Source organism: Aythya ferina, assembly GCF_964211825.1.
Source record: "Aythya ferina genome assembly, chromosome: 23".
Taxonomy (NCBI): domain Eukaryota; kingdom Metazoa; phylum Chordata; class Aves; order Anseriformes; family Anatidae; genus Aythya; species Aythya ferina.
In genome coordinates this window covers 7,549,274-7,564,483 of record NC_140321.1, presented here as the reverse complement: position 1 = coordinate 7,564,483, position 15,210 = coordinate 7,549,274, and the positions used below count along the sequence as shown (strand labels likewise).

The 15,210-nt window shown below is 43.9% G+C and overlaps 1 long non-coding RNA gene across 1 annotated transcript; it reads left to right on the top strand.

Annotated features, from left to right (window-relative positions):
- The first annotated feature begins 5,350 nt into the window (after positions 1 to 5,350).
- Positions 5,351 to 9,665, top strand: LOC311423006. Its single transcript, XR_014685551.1, has 2 exons — positions 5,351 to 5,538; positions 6,188 to 9,665. It is a non-coding gene; the product is annotated as an uncharacterized lncRNA (long non-coding RNA).
- Positions 9,666 to 15,210: the final 5,545 nt, after the last annotated feature.

Sequence of the window (15,210 nt, the reverse complement as noted above, 5' to 3'; positions counted from 1 at the left end):
ATATATATATCCTTCTAAAGAAAATTGGCAGATTAAGGGGCAAGACCACCCCCCAGCCCAAGCACCAGGACAACCATGGAGATGGAGAAGTAATTTTTTTGGCCCTATTTGGGTTCCAAATCTTCAGAAAGTCTGGAGAAGAGGAGGCTGTTTTTTCAAAGCTGTGAGACACTGACACTGCACAAAGGAGAACCATAAGCCTGTGAGGCCAGGTGAGCAGGAGGGAGAGGAGTGCTTCCATCCCCTCCCAAAGGAAGCTAACTCATGGATTTGTTCTTGTGCTTTTTCCTTTCCTGGATTTCCAGTTATTTCCCATTATTTCACCTCCTTTCTCCACCAAGCTCCCTCTTTGAATTCCAAAATACGTGATTAATTAGGAAGAAAAGCAGCAAGAACAACAAAACGATATATCTGTGGAGTTTCTACATTTACTTCAGGCTGGTGTTGGGCTGGGATTTTTCTGTGTGGATGATGGCCTACAGGGGAGCTGAGCAGCCCTTGCCATGTCCCATGGATGGGAATGATCAGGACAAAGAAACCCCATCGCCTTCCAGCAGAGACTGGGGCTGTCAAATGTGGAAAGGTTCTCCCCACCATGGGCATCCCATGGATGTTTTAGAAGCCAACAATGCCTCTGACTGGAATCAGAATTCAGCTCCAAACGGTTTGAAAATCCTGTGTTTTAAGGTCAAGTCGTGAAACAGCTCTCATTGCAAGGTTTGACTGCTTAAATTCATGCTAAATCTGGAGGGATCTCTTCCTGGGAAATGTAACCTGGAGAGAGGGGAAATGCAGGTTAAGTTAAGGAATGAAATGAAACTGTGTCCTGGGAGTCAGGTTGTAAAAAGTTGTTACCTGGTAGTGTTCAGGCTCAGGCACTGTACATGTAAAGAGACTTTTACAAGGAAGGTTTATTTTTTGGACTGGGGGCAAAAGGGCTGTGGCAAGGGATGCAGAGGAGCCCCACACTTTTTGGAGCCAGGCTGGACAGTACCAGAGGTGCTCATCCCAGAGTTGGTCACCTCTAGTGCCAGTGGCAAAGAACATCAGTACCTGCTGGTAGCAAACATCGAGAGGTAGCAGTTTGGGGTTGTTTACATGATGTGGCAAAATTCCCTGTGTTTCCTCTGCCCTGGGCAGCAGGTGCCCCAAAAGCCTACACACTCTTTACTGCAGGATTTAAGCACAAAAAAACTAAAGCAAAATATATTTCCTAAATCCTAAGGCCTGGAAAGCCATCAGCAAGGAGAGGGTATGGTGGTGGTGTTCCCTGCAGCCTATAGGATCCTTTTCTGTCACTCATTTCTGAAAAAACACCATTTATATATATTAAAAAAAAAAAAAAAAAAAAAAAAAAAAAAGGAAAATCTTCATTTCTTCTATCCAAGACACCTTGAAACCTCAACCACTGACTTTTCCTTTAAAGGTTCTGTGCCCATTTCTCCTTTTTTGTTTTGTTTTGTTTTGTTTTGTTTTTTGTTCCCTCCCAAATGGCTCCTAGTTATGGAGGGACATTGAGAACAAGTGAGCAAGTGTGGGGAGTAGGGCCAAGGCTGCAGAGAGTCTGGCAGTAAGGTGGGGATTGTAACAGTCAGTTCCCTTGGCCACTCTGTTTTTGTCCCCAGATGGCTGAAAGCACCACTGGCTGACACTTTGGACCATGCAGTCAATGTGCAAAGCATCTCTGGACTTTGGTCCCTGGGGAAAGGACAGGGTAGAGTGTGAATGGAAAAGGGCCCCCCCAAGGGACCACCGTGCAGAATCAGAAGCTGGGGGAGGTCTGATTTTATTTTTTTTCATTTTAGTGAAGGGCTTTTGGCTACATTCCCTGTGCAGTGCAAAGGTCCATTGAGAGAACAAATGCAAAACTGTTTGGAAGAGGAGATGGGAGGCAGAAAGCTGCTGAAATGGGGAAAACCACCCCAACTTCATAGCTCACAGCTGCAGCTCAGATAACTGTGGGGAGCTGGGTCCTGCACACTGCTCCACGTCAGTCCTGACTGCTGGAGAGGAGCACTGGTGTTGGAGACCACCAAAAAAGGGTCAAATATCCCTCTAGGGCTCAAAGTGTTTCCAAAATGCCATTCTCTTTCTCCCATGGTTGTTTTAAAGCAGAGGTTGGTTTTGGTTTTCAGGGCTTTTTTTTCTACATGAGGTTTTGGTTTATAATTTCCAAAATCTGTAAAATCCTTCCCCTTCCATAACTCTTTAAAAGATTTATCCATTACTATCTACTAAAATCAGCATAGTTTTATTTTTGAGATCATGTTGTTAATTCAGAACTAAATGTGACTGTAAATTATCTCCTCCCAGCATGAGCTTTAATATGTTTCCACCAACACCCTGTCCCTGCAGGCTTACTTCCAGAAGGGAAGGTGTGTTGCAAGTGAAGGAATTGGATAAATAGATTCTAATGAGGAACCATTTTTTCCCTTTTCTTCATGCTCCCAGTCTGTGTTGTTTTGGAAACAGTGCCTTCAGCCATCGGAAACCTGGTGTTGCGGTTAGCAATTTTTTTCTTTGCAATTACAGCTCTGCAGAGGATTGTGCCACAAAGCATCATTTTTCTTAAAGACAGGGTCAGAATTAATTCACTGTGATAGTTAAATTGCCCTGCGTGGCCAGGCATTTAATCCCGTGTATAAATCCTTATTGAAGAGAGAGGGAGCAGATTGGGCACGGCCCTCCCAGGCAATCTGGGTTTCCCCCGTGTGTTGGATAAGCCCTAAAGCAAACCCCAAAATTGGACGGAGTCCCCCCAGCCCCGTCTAGGAAGGCTTAGAGTCCTCATCCAGACGCTCACCAAGACCTTGAATTCCTGCCGGAAGGGGCGGGAAAAGAAAAATAAAAAAATAGAAGGGGGGGGGGGGGGCTAAATCGAAGCAAGTAGGGCACGGGCAGGAGAGCAGGGGCGAGGGCTGTTTCCCCCACCTCCCCACCCTGTGTCCGTGCAGAGCCGCGGGCCGCGATTTTTCCAGGAGCAGCGCGGTTTGGGAAGGGTGAGGTGGGGCGGGGGGGCTCTTCCCGGAATCTCCCGGCTTTCGGGGGGTGCTCCAAGCCACAAGAAGGGAGGGAGAAGCTCCAGCCCGGAGGCCAGGTGATCTTTCCTTCCCTGAGAGTGCTACGGTCTTTTTGCATTTAATACCTAATATTCAATATTCCCGTCTCCCTCCTCCACCGCACGTAGATGTGTGCAGCCAGTGAGCAAAGTGCACTGCAGGGAGGTGAGGATTTGTCCTTTGAGCATGTGAGGACCGAGCTGAGCGCTCCCCTACGGCAAAAGCTTCGAGGCCGGCTTGCAAACGCCGAGTTGCATGTACTCAGCTGTGGGTCAACTTTCGCAAAAGGACGTTTTCTCCTCTCTGTTTTTCAGGATAGGTTTTTGTGCTTTGGCACAACCACAGGCTTCCGCTTCATCTCCACAAGAGCTTTCTGAGAACAGCGACCACCCCAAAAATGGGGAAGCTGGAAATAGAGGTGTCAGCAAGCTGCGTCGGAATCAAGTGAGTGGGGAGGAGCGAAAGGAAAGTCGGCGTTAGCTGCGGCCGCATGTCCTCAAATTAAAAAAATACATATCCACCCCCTGCAAACCAGTGAAGTTTCCCATTAAAGTTGACACCAGGGGATGGTCTTAGCAGTCTCGTCCGCCTCGGATTGGTGAGCCCTCCGGAAGCCTCTTGCACACGCATTTTTTAACAGATAAGTCGCCAGAGACTTGCCCCCTTCTTCCCTCCACCTTATCCTAAAATGCCTTTTTGCAAAGCCCGAGGCCGCTCCCCTAGCCGTGCTGGCAGCTGCCTCTTCCTCCTCTGCCTTCTACTCTCCGCTCAAGGTTCCTCATTGCAAAGAGGTGTGTGTGTGCGCGTGTGTTCCTCCCATTGCACCTTCCTTGGGGTGCAAATCAGCCGGGACTGATTCCCCGCACCCTGCTTTCCCCACCGAGCCCGCAGGTTCCCAGGAGCCGCTTGAGCACGTTCCCCAGCTGCAGGCGGCTGTCTCTGGGAAGGTGGCTTCGCACCCGCTGGGTCGCACGCTGCAAGTGGGGATTTTGAGGTGCCCGTTGTGCTGGACCCTGACTGTGGACCGGGGGAAAGTAAAAAAGAAGATGTCCTTTTGCGGCAGGAAGCTCCATCTTTAGACAGGTCTAAAGATGCTAAAACATCACAAGAAATCTAAGGTGGGTAGAACAAATAAATAAAAATTAAACTCCCCTCCCTAGGTTTTATAGCGGATGAAGGCAAACAAACAGGAATTAACGATGAACAGGGAAAGCCTGCAGTTTGCCGTCAAAATAGAATGGTTTCGTCTAGACTGCTAAACAGGGGGAGGGAGAGTGCTTTTTTTTTTCCTTCGTTAACACAATGACCCTTTAGTTAAAAATTAATTTACAGCACCCTCGCTCACAAGCCAGACTAACGTTCAACCAGAAGGAATCTCTAGGAAAGAACTGAAAAAAAAAAAAAAAAAAAAAAAGCAGACGCTGGGGAAGGTTTGCTAGGTTGTAACAAGTGGTGGAAGGATGCCTCTGCGAAGGAGAGGGGCTGCCTTTATTTATTCATTCCCCGTATATGTGTGGTTTTTTTGTTGTTGGTTTTGTTTTTCGGAGGGGGGGGGGGTATTTAGAAAAAAAAAAAAAGTAAAAAGAGAAGAAGCAGACTAAAAGAATTGAACAGGTAAGTCATGGCTGGATTCGACTTCTCCGGGAGATTGGGGAGGGATATGTTTTTCGTAACGTGTTGGTCTTTTTATACTTTCCCACACGTAAATTCCCAGAATAGTTTATCCTCCTCATCAACTACAGAAGTCCGGATAGAAAACTGTTACACGGCTCTTCGGACGGGCGAGCAGCCTTGCTTATTTTCCCTCTTCTTTGTTTTTCATGATAAATTAATGTTCCGTCTTTTAAAAGTTCAGGCTCTCTTTTAAAACAAAGATCAGACGCAAAACTGCTTTGTTTGTATTCCCCCTTCTCCACGCGTCTGTATCTCTGTTGGGAGTTTTGACTATTATTTCTCATGGTTTCAGCTCTTCACCATTAGCACCATTTATTTGGTTATGTATTTGGCTAAAACCACTAACCTGCGCCATCGACTCGGGGAATGGATTGTAGATGAAAGGCAGCCGCGTCGCAGCTCCAAGCGCACCGCAGAGAAATAGCACTTGGCGCAAGGCTGGGAAAATCTTCTGGAATAAATCCCCCCAAATTAATGGTTGCCTCGCCTAGTGCCTACCTAGTTAAAATATAATAATAGTAATGCGACCCACAGCTTCCTGTTCGCATGACTCTTCCATTTTCACTGTTGTCCTTTCTCCTTCCACTTTTTTTTTTTTTCTTATGATTCCTAGAGCCTAGCGTTTGGATGAGAAGGAAGGTTACTTGCTAGACTTGAAATTAGAAGTCTGTTTCGACAAGATTGCCAAGGCCACTTGCTGAGGAGGACTCAGCTTTTTATGCTGCCATGTGTTTCTCTCCGTGTGCATAAACTTGCGTCCATCCGCAGAGATGCAGAGATAGGAAAGCAGTTGTGCCGTAATGAGGTACCTTTAAATTTAATTTCCTGTCCCTCCCATGTTTTATGGATTTTTAATAACAATGTTGGAAACCAGAGAAGAAATCTCTTTAAGTCTCCGGGATAGAGGGCTTACGTAAATAATTGAAGGTAACCGGGCTTAATTACATTTCATAACAAATGGGTAGAATAGGAAGAAATGCAGTATTTTGTTGAAGAGAGTACCCAGTGCTGGATACATTTCTGTTGTTCCTTTCTAGAGCTTTTTATCAAGATTGCCCTTTAATTTTTTCCAACGGGTAAGTTTTGCAAAGAGTTAAGCATAATTCTAAATACCCCGACATATAGCAATTAAAAAAGAGAATATTTTTTAAAATAAAATATCACATGAATTTTTGGACCAATAAGAACTTGGTAAAGCGAGAGGTTCAATGTCAGAAAATTAAATTCGCTTTACCGATAGGTTTCGTATCTAACTCCAGGCTTGTTCAAAATATTTTGTGTTGACAGCCAACATAAAGTTTCTGACTCTTTTGTACCTGCTGCTAGATTACTTATTAGAGTTCTGCCCTTAACCACTCTGCCCAAAGCTTCCATTGTGAATTAAGGTCTCATTTGATTAACTTAGAAGGTTTGCCGCATGTGTGGACACTAATAAAATTATTATTTTTTTAAAGTGAAGCACCCCCGCCGTTCCCCGTCCCAGGGTAACGATGTCGTTTTGGGTCCGGGACCCTGCAGCCGGGCCGGGCTGTGAATCTGCGGCAGGGGCAGAACACCTGGAATGGGGCTGAGTTCAACCGTGAACCTGCAAAGGCAGCTTCGGCATCTCCAGACACCCTAAATAAAGTTCGAGAATTTGGAGAAAATGCTTACGTCTTTGCTCGCTGAGGAGATGTGTTTTCGTTTTGCTTCTCTACACAGCCTACAATTCCAGTTCGCCCTGAAAATAAATAGTTATTGAGAAAGGTGTGACCGAGCTCACTCCATCTTTTTGTTCCTATTAATTGAAAACTTCCAGCAGTGAAGGGGACATTAAGTTGCCCGGATTCTGTTTTTATTCCAGGGACTTTGCATAGTTTGCTTTCCTTAATTCCGCAGGAAGTGGGTGCCAAGAGACAGAGGGAAAGACGCTCCCGGTGCGCTGCAGGGGCACGCGTGAGCCAGTCCTTGTTTTTGTTGTTGTTGTTTTCCTGGACTAATGACTCCGTCTGATTGCGGGTTTAGTCTATAAAATGACGGTCTCCGTCTCTCCTTGATCTCAAGAAGAGCCCAGACGGCCACTCACACTGATATCCGGAGGGGAAAAAACAGAACGAAAAAGCAACACCTCCAGCCCAGTCCCGACGGGAAGGGCCGGCGGTCGGGCCGAGGGGCTCCTATTTCACCCCACCTCGTGTCTTCCTTGCCCGGAGGGAAAGTTTTCTGCAGCAAGCATCCGGGGCGGTGCTGCCCTCGGGACTTGACTTCTCCCCATCGGAGCAGATCGCAGAGCTCGCGTACCCCGGCGAGGAGAACCGCGCAAACAGGAGTTTTTGCAGTTTTTGGCCGTGTTTTAGGCGGCCCACGGCTCAGTCTTTCACTTCACTTCGGAGCAGGACCCAGGACTTCTGTTCCCTCAACACCACGGGGCCGCCGCAGGGTGGCGGGGGGGAAGATCGCTGCCCTCCTCGTACCAGCTCCTCTCCGTTGGCTCCCTCCCGGTCACCTTGGCTAGAGGCCGTGGCACCCTGGATGCCCCGCGCACTCCCACCCCGCCCCAGAATTACCAGTGTAAACCTGGCTCCCAAGAGCCCTACCGGGCTTCTGCCCCCACCTGGAACATGCCGTGGGGAGTGGGCTTCAGAAAAATGACTTTAATGCAGCTTTCCTTAAGGCAGAATGACTAATTTTTATCCCCCCAAAATATTTTCTCTCTTTACCTCTTTGCTTTTCCTTTCTTTCGCAGAGAGAAAGAGAGAGGGAGGGAAGGAAGTAAAGAAAGAAAGAAGAAATAAAGTTAAAACGTTTGTGTTCTATTTGTCAGAGGAAACAAAGGCTGCACCTCTAGCTGGCAGCTGGCTGGCGCGGAGGGTGGCCGGGCCGAGGGCAGCGCGGCTCCCGGGCTGATCCCGGCCAGCGAGCGCCGCCCCGAGGCCACCGAGCCGCCGGCTCCGCTGCCGCCCGGAGCGGCAAAACGCCCAACGGGGGGTGGCCGGCAGGCAGTCCCAGCTAGTTTCTGCCGTGGACAAGTGGTTAAATACAGCCTCAGTCAGAGAACGGGAGATAACTTTTTAATAATTATTATTTATTGCTTATGGTTTATGCTTTTTTTACCGGAAATATAATGATTCAAGCTGGGGTTTTTTTGTTGTTGTTGTTTTTTTTTTCCCCAAGGGGTGGTTAAGAAATATCACAGTGCAGTTTTCCTCGCATTGCTTTATATCTTTTGGTCTGATGGATAGCAAGAAAAAAAGAGAGAAAGAGCCCACACCGAGCTGTTTCCCATTCACATGCAGTCCAGTGAGGTGGAGAGGGAGGACAGAAGGAGGGACTAAGGCCAAATTTTAATCTTTTTCCTATAACTGCGACAAGCACTTCCCGTTTGTAACGTGTTTTTCTTGGGAATATCTGCATGATTCCTAAGGAGCAAACACCAAATATTCCCAAAGGCTAACGCTGATGAATAGAAACTGTGAAAAACAGCTGCTATAAACACATTTTAATAAAAATATTGCTTTGTGAGCACCTAAGTAAGTCACACAGAATCCCGTAATGATATCTTGAGATTCAATGCCATTTCACTTAGATAATCTTTAATAGATTTTTCTATAATGTAATGGTGTATGCGTGTGTAATGGATATATACACATATATATACTGATATATGCTCACGCAAACACTTGAAATCCCTCCCATTCCAGCCTATTAATTATTTTAGCACTTATTCCCCTGACAAGCAGAAGTTATCTTATAGCTAAGACATCCATTTACTGTCTAAGAGCTCTAACTTGCCTTTGACGTCTAAATTTAAAATGTCTTTAAAACTTTAGCAACGTCCAGAAGGGGAAAAAAAGATCTCATTGCCTTAAAATATTATTCCAGCCAAGGAATTAAAGCTAATACATCACCTACTTTGATTTTTTTCCTTTTTTTTTCTTCCATTTTTTAAAATCAATTGTTATTTATTTTAAACCTGATCGTGAAATTAAATGGCACATGCAGTTTTGTTTTTCATGTTTAACTTGAGTGGTTTTCTTTATTTATGATTTCCATTTGCAGCTGGGGGAGGGCTTCATTTCCTTTTCAAGTTGCAACAGTGAAAGCTCTGTTATATATATATATTCCTCCTGTTTGATTTGTCTGAAAGAAAGAGCTTTTAGCAGAGCTTTTACTAATACGAGTTCAAGTCTGACTACGACTTTTGGTTTACAGATTGTACTGGTATAAAAAGTACAGTAGTGTGTCCTAGTGAGGTTTTTAAATCCTCTTTGCAGGAAATAGAAAATATTTAACAAATTGTAAATATATTGTAGATGTGATATATGTAAGTATACTAGATTGTACATATACATCCCTGCAAACACATCATATCTACAGACCACAGGAACGCGGTACTATAGGTTCCTAATTTAATATGTAAATATAACTGAAGTTTAATAGTAAACTTAAAATGCATTCCCTCCACAAGTTTGATTTAAACTTGAACCTGCGTATATTTGTGTACCAGAATGGTGAGAAAGAGAAAAACGGTGATTTGTGAAGTAATAGAAAAATCTATATTCATTTTAAGCTGTACCCCTTACCAAGACACGGAATCAGACGATCTGTTCTCCCCTCGGGCATTTAGAGACCTCTAACCTAACAACATAAAAGTAAAAACCCAAGCTGCACAACATTCTCGCCCAGTAGATTTTTTCCCCTTTCTATTATCTTTTAAATGTTTGTTTGTTTGTTTGTTTGTTTCTGGGGGGAAGGGGAGAGTTGTTCTTTGTGGGCTTGTTTGTTTTCTTATTCTGCCCTGTCTTTCTGCTCCCCGCCCGATGTGGTGTAAACTGTTTGAAGTTCAAAAACATGGCTAAGTTTTATTGTATTTCCGGTACAATAGATTTATATACCTTCCTATCCAGTCTTTTAAAGGCTTTTCAAATGAAATGAAGTTAAGTTTTAGACAAGTTTCTGGCTCCTGCGTGCATCTCTTGAACTCGGTGAATTTGCTTCTTCAATGAACTTTTAAGCTTCACTAAACATGCACTTTCGGGACAGCTGACTTATTGCCTTCTGTTTAGTTATTTAATCCACTTGAGGACAAAACCCGATTTTACAAGGTAAGACTTTGACTTTATTTTGTATATTTATCTAAGTGTGTGTGTGTTTGTGACACGAAGGGACCTAACCTGATAATCTGGGGATGTTTGCTCCATTTTTGCCAAACGGGAACTTCTGTTCTTTTTGCCAAAATTCCACTGCAGAGGTTGCTTGGAGCTCAGCAAGGCCTCGGGGCCTGCACACCTTCTATCTTCTCTCCTTGGCTTTAATTCTTTTTCCTATCACCACCAAGTCATTACTCTATAACATGTTCTTCCAGCACATGGCGCACGTCGGAGGGAGGAAAGGACAAGTTAAGTTTCTCGGAGTTGTTATTTGCATCTATAAAATAGTCACAATTATGCTTTTTCTCATTTTACTTGATTTATATGTCCTTGGCTTCTTTTTTCTTTAAATGAATCACCTTATACATGCATTCAAGGGATGAGAATATGAATTAATAGCTGTATTATTATTATTATTATTATTATTATTATTATTATTATTATTATTATTATTATTATGGAACTCACGGCTTTGACTTCATTTTCTTCCCCGTGGAAAGTTTTCCAAACGTTAATGCTTTTAGATTAAATAATAATATTATCATCATAGTGTTTTAATATGAAGTCTTGATGAATCAGCTTGAAATCGAAAAGGATCCTCTAAAGTAGATTTCCAGAGGAGGTGGGGGAAGAACTTTGGGAATTTTTAGTCTTTTTTTATAGCCTCGATAATCGCTTGTTTCTCAAAGTCAATAGCATTTTACTGTTTCCTCTGGTCTATTTGTAAACTATTTGTAAAGTCCTGCAGGAGGGATCTGCTGTAGACACTGTACATAGGAAATCATTTGAATAGTTATTTCGTGAAATCGTAGGGGTTCGTCTTTGAAAAGATCCTTTTGTTGCTTTTGTTTCCTAGCAACTGTTTTCTATTATAAAAGTTCAGATTGCAGATGATGTCAAACAAAATGGCCGCCCAGGCGCCTTTCTCGGTAATTTTAGCCTTTGACCCAAGAATGAACTAGAACTGCTCTGTGAATTAGGTAGTTTCATGTTGTTGGGCTTTTAGTTTTAAACACAAGAACATCAAACTACCTGATTTACTCCAGTTATCCTCCTCGGTGTGTTGGCTGAGGGCAGCTGTGCGGGGAGGGGGCCGGCTTTATCCCCCCGCCCCGGACCGAACCGCAGCGGCACCGGGCGCGGAGCCTCCGCCCCCCGTCCCTGGCGCAGACCACGCCGCTGCCGGGCCCCAGCACCGGGCACCACCGGGCAGGGGTGCTAGTTTCTTTGTTTGAATCCCCGTTTCGGGGACCTTTTGCGAGACAGCGCAGCCACGGCCCAAATAATAAAGAGCTTACTAAGGATCTAACTAGGCTACGACACCGCTCTTAGGCCCAAATCCCTCTCCCCAGAAGCAGGCAGTCCTGTGTTATCAAACCTCTCTGTGCAATGACGTGTGGCCGTCACGTAAAACGTATACATATAAAATATGCAAAATATACACACAGTTGTAAAGTAATTTAAGTGCTTCTTATTTTAGTAGCTGTGATCTACACCACTGTGTAAAAGGTAAAATGTGGGTTTAGGGAATGCCAAAGAACTGTGACCAGTTGATGAGTTTAATTGTCCCCATTGATAAAGTAAGTTTATTAAAGGCCCTGCTGCACATCTCCGTAGAGCTTCACTTTTGTCATTTCGCTTGCAATGCTATAGGTACCAGGACAGCGAGCAGGTCTCTATGGCTTCTCCTATTGAGGTAAAAACACACGACTTAGCCGTACTTGTTGGATATTGAATTCAATGTCATATTTGGTCTCTGAGGATCTCCTGCATCTCGCAGGAAACATGTCTACGTCTTCAGAGACTAACTGTATAAAGCCACGGTCTGTAGGCACGCACCCGCGCACAGGCGTGTGTCAACTGCTCACTGCTGAGCGCTCAGCGCTCTGAAAGCTCATCTCTGCACCCCAAATGCACCGTCTTTAGACAAACTTAAGCTAGAAGCACGCCTGTGAAATTCACTTAATGAAAGGGCTCAGATGGTATCAGAAATGTCCACCGACACTTTTTCCACATCCTTCTTCCATATTTCAGTGTTGCATGTGGGAATATGTTTATTTTATTGTATTTTATTTCAAACAAACAAAAGAAAAAATCAGTGTGAATGTGAGAAAAAGTGAGTGCAGAGAGCTTTGCGTGTCAACTTGTGTGGTTGGATGAAGTCTAACCATTCCTTATGGACCCATCTACTTTCTACAGACTGGAAGCTCATAGAGTCGTGTGTGTGTGTTACCACTCGGCTCGTGGAAGCAATTTTCCCTGCACTGGTGTTTAAAATATCCATAAAAACAAGTTTAACATGGTCCAGGCCACGGCTAAATAAGCTTGCAACTGCATGTCCCTTCGAGGTTTGAAGAATTAAACTTTGAAACGATATCCAGGGTCTAAACCACCATCTGCTGCTACATTCCGTGGCCGATGGATTACTTGGGAATTTAATTTTTTTCTCTCTCTCTCCTTTTTTTTTTTTTTTTTTTTTTTCCATTCTGAGTGTTAAGACACAACGAAAACAAACAAACAAAAAATCTATAGGTTGTAGTCCGGTGTGTGCTTATTCCCGAAGCTGGTGATTGCAGTGCACATATTGCCTATCTCTCCTATTAAACAAACAGCCACTCCAAGGGGAGGAGAGGGAAAGTCAAACAGCATAAAATAGCGCGGAGTTTTTTACCTAATTCAGCAGCCCTGTGACTACTTCCTTGGAAACAACGTGCTACTTGTGCCCTGACTCAAAGCCCTTAAACGGAAAAGGACAATCTGGGAAAGTTAATCATAAACTATTCGGTAATAATGTCCCCACAGGCAACCACTAACCTGCCTTGTAAATGTCTGGGCTTCTGATTTTGATCTCCCTCCTACCCACGTAAATACAGGAAGTAAGGACCAGGGAGGAGAATGGGGACACAGAGCTGGGACAGATCAGAATCAGGCCCAGGGGGGTCTGCATTACTGCCTGAAATCGGGAACTGGGACTCATTTCCCCAGGTTTTGGGAAAGAACTAGGGAGAGGAGGGTGCGGTAGGCTGGTCCCGCTTGTCCCACAGGCTACTTCTGGAGAGGTTTGTTTCTCTTTTCCGAATTAGAAAGATAAGAACGACCTTACCTGAAGAAGGAGCTGTGTGGGGATAGCTAAAAAAAACCTCCGCGTATTAATTGTCTCTTTTGAGACATGGTACACATTTCTGCTCTGAGAGACAATGAGTAACTGTGGTTAATGTAACAAATTTCCCCCAAATTGCTCTCCTGACAAGGTCCAGTATGCCTGATATTACCCGACTCAGGATGAGTTTTAATTATGGGCAAAAGTGTAGTGAAAAGAGCCTACCTATAAGAAACTCCACCTTTTATTTTCCTGAGGCTCAAGGTACGGATTTTACTGGAACTCTTCCATCAGTACTTAGTTCTTGTACCTGTACTTCTACTTTCACACCCTCCTCCCCCGCCTGAGGTAGGAGTGGCAGATATCTCACCCCGATGGGCTGTTATTTCCCTTCCTTCCAGATGAATGCAGTTTGGAAGATTTTTCGGGGGGCTCCAGTTACATTGTGGTGACCCCAAAGTAGATCCCGGTCTCAGGGAAGGGGAATGAGCAGCAGTTGCACCAGCAGCTCCCGGGGTGTAAAACGTGCGGCAGCAGGAGCGAGGCAGGCGTCCAGCTATTTTATGGGGTTTGAATATTATTTCAATGAGGGAGGCGGGGGGGGGGGGGGGGGGAGTTAGTCTAGTAGCCAGAAAGTGGGTTCCCGAACACAACAATCAAACTTTATTTTAACTTTCCTCCACCTTCCCGTTTCAAAAGCACATACGCTTTTACTTTACAGGGGATCTAAATGCTTTATTAACTGCTGAGATTACAAACCTCATTTGAAATGGTGTTTTAGCCAGAGTGTACTTTTGGGTCTTGGAAAATTTCCAACATGTGTAACTTGTTTTTGCTTCTCTTCAGACAAGGAATTCCGTCCCCCCTCTCGACGCTCCCCCAACACACACACACGCTCCCTTTACGGATTTTTAACAGACGGCAGCATTCAAACTGAGAGCCAGCACAGGAAATGGCAAAGGTAGATCTTTCTGCTTTTAGGCTACAGAAACTTATTTCACTTTTTTTTTTTTTTCTTTTTTTTTTTTTTTTCCGGAGGCTCTACTCTTCAAGAGAGATTTTTTTGTTGCACTCTCATGAGTTTGTAAGGGTATGTGACTAACGTTTCTTTCTCTTAGACCCATGTAAAAGTATCATACATAAATTATTTGCTTTATGTAGAGTTTTTATTTCTGTTTCCTGGCTCTAAAAGGTTGTTGTTGTTGTTATTATTATTATTAATATTATTATTACTGAATGTTTTTATGGCCTAAAATAAACGCTCATCCCTTAAAAAGCTGGGTAACCTCTGAATCTGGTCTCCAGACTCTCTATAGCCATGAAGTTCACGCTCAGCTTTTATTCTCTCTAGCTTATCCTTATCGACTTCAAAAACCAAACTGAAAAGCATAGTGAAAGCACTGCCGAAAGTAATGCACATTACACACCGATGACACGTTGGCCTCTGATTCTTAAGATTCTGATAGAACCCACCTAGTTCTGTCCTGTCCTCAGTGCAGGAGAAAGCTGCAGCCCCCAGTCTCCTCCACCTTCTTCATATCAGTGATAAAGAGGCAAAATTATCTGGAAGAAGGTGCCAGTTCTCATAAATGAGAATAACAGTCTTTTAAAAGTGGCTAAATATATTTCAGGCAAGAAATAAATTATCTTTTATTTTTTTTTATTATGTCAAAACCTATACATCAGTAAAAAATGGCAGCTGAACAGACTTCAAACCTTCATATTTTGAAAGTATTTTATATTTGGATCTTTTCAGCACAGAAATGGCAAGCCAAAGAGCTGTTTGTTAAGGATGAATTTTTGCAGCTGTATGTTTCAAAGGGAAGCACTATTTGGAAATGATTCCTTCTCTCTACCAACAATAAAGATTATTTATAAGCAGCATCTGAGTTCAGAAGCCTTTGGCTTTCCATTGCAAGCTGACAATACTTCAAATTTTTCATCACAGTCAAATACACTTGATGCTTATTCTGAAAGCAGGAAAAAGTTTCCACTTCAGACTTTTTTAATAACAATTCCCAGTTCCACTTCCCTTTACTAACTCTCAACAATCGCATATCTAAAATTAAGTCAGCTAGTATGCAAAACGAGCAAAACTCATATCCTGTATCCTCTCGCTCAAAGATTCATCCCTGCAGCTGACTTTTAGATTCTGCTCGGAGATCACTGTCTCTTTGGCTCTTCCTTCTCTAAGTTTTTTTCAAACAGAAGAGCTTTTCATGCAATTTCTGATGGGCTCTATTTCGGG